The sequence below is a fragment of the Leucopleurus acutus genome (assembly GCF_964270905.1).
Source record: "Leucopleurus acutus genome assembly, chromosome: 16".
Classification (NCBI taxonomy): domain Eukaryota; kingdom Metazoa; phylum Chordata; class Mammalia; order Artiodactyla; family Delphinidae; genus Leucopleurus; species Leucopleurus acutus.
In genome coordinates, this window is record NC_139158.1 from 3,467,162 (window position 1) to 3,473,218 (window position 6,057).

Genomic DNA, 6,057 nt, shown 5'->3' on the forward strand with positions numbered 1-6,057 from the left:
CCAGGGAGGAGCCCCACTCAGAGGATTTCGTTCATTCCTTGTACCTGCTTACCATGCTGGTAGCGATTGGGAAGAGGTCGAGAGAAGACGAAGCGGACACGCTTCTCCGCTTGGGCTGACGTGCCCAAAACTGGCTGCGTGGGGCCCGCACCCCCGGCCGGAGGAGACAGGGTGTCTTCAGTGTATGTCTCTGGGTTTTAGCCTCCCTTTCGCGTCCAAGGGAGACGTGAGAGGTCTCCAAACTACTCCCGCCTTTTTGCCCCAACCCGGTTATTTTAAGAGTCAAGATAGAATTGGAAGAATTCTAGTTCATTATTCTTTATTTGAGAATCTTTTCCGGAATCGTTGGCTCGTTTGATTCGTCCACATACTTATTGGTGGTTTACTCTGTGTCAGAAACAGTAAAAAGTGCAGGGGAGGCCAGACCCTAGAGGGACAGGGCCATTTAGACCTGCGACCCCACCCGCGGGGTTAACGTTCCAGTGGCCTGACACTAAAAAGATTCTGTGCTTCCTGTGCAATTTCTTACCTGCAGTAATAGGACTTGCTCCTCTGAGCTGTTGCCCAGAGCCACGAGGAGTGCTGTGACCTGTCCCCACATCCTGAACGTACTGGCTGAGCTGGGATGAGGCCTGTGCCTCTGAAATGGAGTTTTTGTGCATGAAGTGAACCGGCCTAAAGGGGGTCGAGCTACACCTGTGTCCTCTTAAGAGCTTCGCCTCTGAATTTCTGGGTTAACTGGGCCAAAAAAAGTTTTTAATAAGTAAAAATAGGGTTTAAAACTCCCAACACTTCAAGTTTGGCCCTTACCGCCTCCCTTCCCAGCTTCCTTTCAGGAAGGGCTTTCTGAATACCTAGTAGCCCAGAACTGGCTCGATTTCTAGCTCAGGACGGGGATCCGGGAGGAAGGAAGAAAGCGTGTCCCTGCTCGTGGCTTACACGCGGGCCCTGACCTTGGGCAGCTTGGTGCACGTGGGGGAGGGTTCAACCCAGCACGGATTGTTCCTTCTTCTCTGACTGAGAATTCTCCTGTAAAGATCATTTGAGGGGGGCGGGTGTTGTCAGGGGTGTGTCTGTGCGAGTGGTTTTTTTTTTTTTTTAATGGTGTCTGTCTAGAGTGTTTTTCACGATATGTTTAATCATCAGTGCTTTAAAAAGTGGTGGTATCCTGTACAGTGAATTAGGTCCCAGAGCGTTGGATGGTAGAGTGTGATCGTGCCTGTGGGACACCCAGGAGGGTCGGCACAAACCCCGGCACGGGGGCGAGAGGACGGGGTGGGGCCCACCGCAGCTGGGCCGGCCTGCGTTTTCATTTCAAATGGGATACAGTATTTTTTTTTTTTAAAGTTTGAGATCTGAATGTGATTTCTAATTGTACCAGACGTTAATGTTTTAAAGCTATAACAAAGTTTAAAATTTCTACTTTTTGTTTCTCATTTATTTTAACTGTTCTTTTATCTATTAAATCGTTGTATGTGGATGGGGAAGTTTTGTTTCTCCTCTTAGCATTTGTTTCTATAACCAGAAATAAAATTATATATTAAAGAAACGACACCGGGCTCTGTGTGGTCTTGGGAGCGGCAGCTCCGCCCCCTCAGCTGCGGGGAAATCGCCACCTGCTCTTTTCGGGGTGCTGCTGGATTGACAGTCACCGGAAGGGGGCGCTTGGGCGTTGGTGCCGCACACTGGCTCCGACCTGGGGTTTGTCACAAATCCATGATCCTCAAGGTTCCCTCATGTTTGTGCGTGGGACTCATCCCCTCGTTCAGCTGATAACGTGCCTTTCTCAGATTTCACAGTGGTCCACGGTGCTGACTGAGGTTTGAGCACTTCTCTTCCTCTTGTGCTCCATCACCGCCCCAGCTGAAGCCTTCATACCACAGTGTCAGATTAATCACAGGCTAGGATTTCAGCTAGAGAGCAAGCAAGAGGGAGAATAATGGGTTTTAGGAGTTATATTGGCTAATTAGCATCGTTTTTAACAATTTCCTCTTTTATTCATTTATTTATTTTTGGCTGTGTTGGGTCTTCGTCGCTGCGCGCGGGCTTTCTCTAGTTGCGGCGAGTGGGGGCTACTCTTTGTTGCGACGCATGGGCTTCTCAATGCGGTGGCTTCTCTTGTTGCGGAGCACGGGCTCTAGGTGCGCAGGCTTCAGTAGTTGTGGCTCGTGGGCTCAGTAGTTGTGGCTCGCGGGCTCTAGAGCACAGGCTCAGTAGTTGTGGCTCGCGGGCTTAGTTGCTCCGTGGTACGTGGGATCTTCCCGGACCAGGGCTCGAACCCGTGTCCCCTGCATCGGCAGGCGGATTCTTAACCACTCCGCCACCAGGGAAGCCCTTAATTCGCATTTTTAAAACTGTTTAAGTTTTTTAAGTTTTGTTTTTGATTAAGACAATCATTTCTCACTAGTAAGACCTTAAAATAGCATTTTACACAAATGCACATTTTGTAAGAAATAGTCAAATATTACCCTTGGTAATATGACTTGGGGTGTGTGTGTGAGTGTGTGAGAGCACATAGTTCTCAATAAAAGTTAAGCTACCCTATGAACCTGCGTGAGTACCAAAGACAAGTGAGTGCATATCCCCACCAAAAGCCAGGTTGTGCCTCGCAGCTGTAACCGTTATTGCCGAAATTTGGAAACAAACCAAATATTCGTCAAGAGTGGAATGGAGAAGTTGTGGTAAACTCATACAGTCACACACTGATAAGTACACGGCAGTAAGAGCTGCTGTCATCCTACAACAGATGAGCCTCACGGCATCACCGTGAAGGCAAAATGCAGTACTGTGGGTTCCATTCGTATGAAGCGTAAAAAGAGGCAAACCTGATCTCTGGTGAGGAGAGTGAGGCTAGCGGCTGCCTCTGGGGAGGGGAGCCAGCGGGGAGGGGGAGGCGTCCCGAATCCTGAGTCCTGGCCGTGGCCACTCAGGTTCACAGCAGCGAGTGCTGGTGCCAGCTTGCGAGAGCTGCATGTTCAGTTTTCAGGAATTCTGAGAGCTAACTGTTCACCAAAGCCATTATTAAAATTTTACTTACATAAACTTAATAATGTAAAAAAATTACGTTAAGACCCAAGGTAATAAATACTCAATTCACAGCTCCCTATTATTTTACTATTACTGCTGCTCTCGAGGTTGTTCGTGTGGATTGGGCCCGCGGGGTGGACAGACTGTCCAATGGGGTGCTGCATACTGTGTATCTGCTCCCAGCTGTCCAGCGACAGCACGCCGGCAGCTTGAAATCCGCCACTGTGGGAGTGTTCACACCACGGAAATGATCGAACGCTGCAGATGGGCCTCCCCACACCCACCGCAGAGCCAGTTAGCGGTTTACCAGCAGACCACGGAGTCACAGAAGTGAGACATCACTGAGCTCATTTCAGATGTGTGTGCCTTATAGATGTTTTACTTTAATAAACTGTGTGTGTGTGTGCGTGTGTGTGCGTGTGTGTGTGCGCGTGTGTGTGTGGCTGTGGAGCGGTATTCGGGCTCCTTTCCAGGTCTCACACTTCGTGGGTCCAAAGGCAGTTACGTTTGCTTTGATTTGTAGGCCGCGGCTCAAGTAAACCAGCAAATTCCCACCAAAACCACGTGTCGTCATGAAGCGACTGCCTGGTAGCTTCAGACCCAGCTTTCTGTGCTGTTCCACGATTCCAGGGCGGGGCCTCTGCAAGCCCGTCTCTGCTGTGCCGGCTCCTCCCTGGCGGGCGGCCTGACGCGGGGCGTTAGGCCGGAGGCTGCTTCCTGTTCTCCGCGGCTTTCTTCACCTCCAGGAAACGTCCAGGCAACAGCAGCTGACAGCAGTGGGTTGTCCCAGCCCATGGGGGCCTCCTCCCAGGTCAGTTTCAGCTCTGCGGGACCCCTCGGCCCAGCCCTAGGCTTTCACCATTCCACCCTCTTCCCCCTTGTTCCCCCAGCATTAGGAGCAGCTGCTGCTCCCTGTGCCCCTTCTGTTCTTCCACACCTGGTTGCAATTTTTTTTTTTTTTTCTTTTTTGCGGTACGCGGGCCTCTCACTGCTGTGGCCTCTCCCGTTGTGGAGCACAGGCTCCGGATGCGCAGGCCCAGCGGCCATGGCTCACGGGCCCACCCGCTCCGCGGCATGTGGGATCTTCCCGGACCAGGGCACGAACCCGTGTCCCCCGCATCGGCAGGCGGACTCTCAACCACTGCGCCACCAGGGAAGCCCATGCAATTATTTATATTGAATCTTGTAATGAAATACCTGCTTTGCATCCCCAGACGGGCCTCCGACAGACGCCAGGTGCACGGAGTCCGTGCTGACCTCGCTCAGGCCTCCCTGCAGCACCTGGGACTCCCGCTTCGCTGGCCACTGCTCAGCAGGCAGCGGGCAGAGCGGCTACAGGCGTTGACCTGGAGTCCGGGTGCTGGTTCCAGTCCCTCCTCCGCCTACACGTATGAGGGCCCTTAGCCAGTCTTTTAGCTTCAGCCAGCTCATCCTTCAAAATGATAACAATTACGCTCTCCTCAGGGCGAGACGGCCATGTTAGGTGAGACGGCCAAGGTGCGGTGCTCAGCAGGCTTCCCAGAAAGACGGCCTGTAACCAGGCTTCCTTTGCCAGTTCCCTTCCTCTTCACCCTGGGGCTCTCGGGGGGTGGGGGTGGGGGGGCGCCCGCCTCGCTCCATGCGCTCTCGGGGCAGATGCGTTCTCACCGCCTCACCCGCCGCCACTGGCTCCCGGCTCTTCACCCTCAGCTCCAGTCACCCGCAACGTCTCCACTTGGGCGCTGTAAGAGCATCTCACCACCCCGCCCCCGCCCCTCCCCTCCATTCTGGGTCTTCCCCACTGCTCACCCCTCCAAGGCCTCCCTGACCCTCCCTATCCAAAGAACATCCAACTTTCCCTCAACCCTCTTCTCTTACTCGGCTTTATGGCCCCTTCAGAGCATTTCACCACTAGGCTCACGTGTGTGATTGTATATTTGATAATGGTCGTTTTTGTTGGCTGTAAATTCCACGAGGGCAGGGACTTGGCCTCTCGCGGTCCCAGTCCCAGAACCTAAAACACTACGAGCACAGCACAGGGACTCAGTCGTTGCGTGTTCCTTGAATGAATGACTCAACAAACCTCCTCATCCTCCTGCCCCGAGGTCGAGTGAATGGCGCCACCCCATAAGCAGAAACCTGCTATTGCCTTTGGTTTTTCCGTTCTTCCTCTCGCCCAAGTCCATGTTACCAGGTGCTACAAATTCCCCCTGAACGGTTACTGAATCAGCCTACGTCTCCATCCACGTGGCCCTTACCTAGCTCAGGGAGCCTCCCTCCCTCTTCGGGACCAGCCCCGTCTCTCCACCCACCCACCCCCCCCACGGCCCCCCCAGTCCATTCTCTACTCTGCTGCCCAGCAGCAGGTTTCCCCTGAGGTGCATGTAAGCCACAGGAAGCAGGCCTTCGTGCTCCCTTCAGGAGCTCCGCCTAGGCCATCCCCTCCCACCCCTTGGTCTGACACCCTCTGGGCTCATCTTAGGCACCTGTCCTTCCCGAAGTATTCCTCCTGTTTTAGGCTGTAACAGCATTTACCACGCTGGATTGTCACTGCCCAGAGGACTGCCCTGTGTCCCCGCGCAGTCTGCAGGGTGGAAATACTGTGGCCAACACACCTCTCAGAATTACTAGAAATTGACCTTCCCTCTCTGAGCATGTTGCCTTATCTGTAAAACGAGATACTGATAGTCTGTGATTATGGTGGGGATTGAATACGATTTTTTTAAAGCAGCAGGTACTGCCTACGTTGGGTGCAAAATGAAATGGGAGCTTTAAAAAAGAACTTCTGACAGCTGCAGCTGTTCCTTGCAAACTGCAGGACACGGACCCAGCCCACGACCGCAGTCTGTGTAGTATATTCAGGCCGCACTGAACACGGGACCTGCAGGCGGCGGAGCGGACTGTGTTCATGGAACAGAACCTAGAACTGGGGCGATGAGCTGAGGCCCAGCGGTGACAGGCCGCTCCTAACAGCTCCCGGGCACCCAGCGCCCGGAGCTGCACCGGGGTGCCGGGTGCCGTGGTTCCGGGGTCTCGAGGTCCCGGAATCCC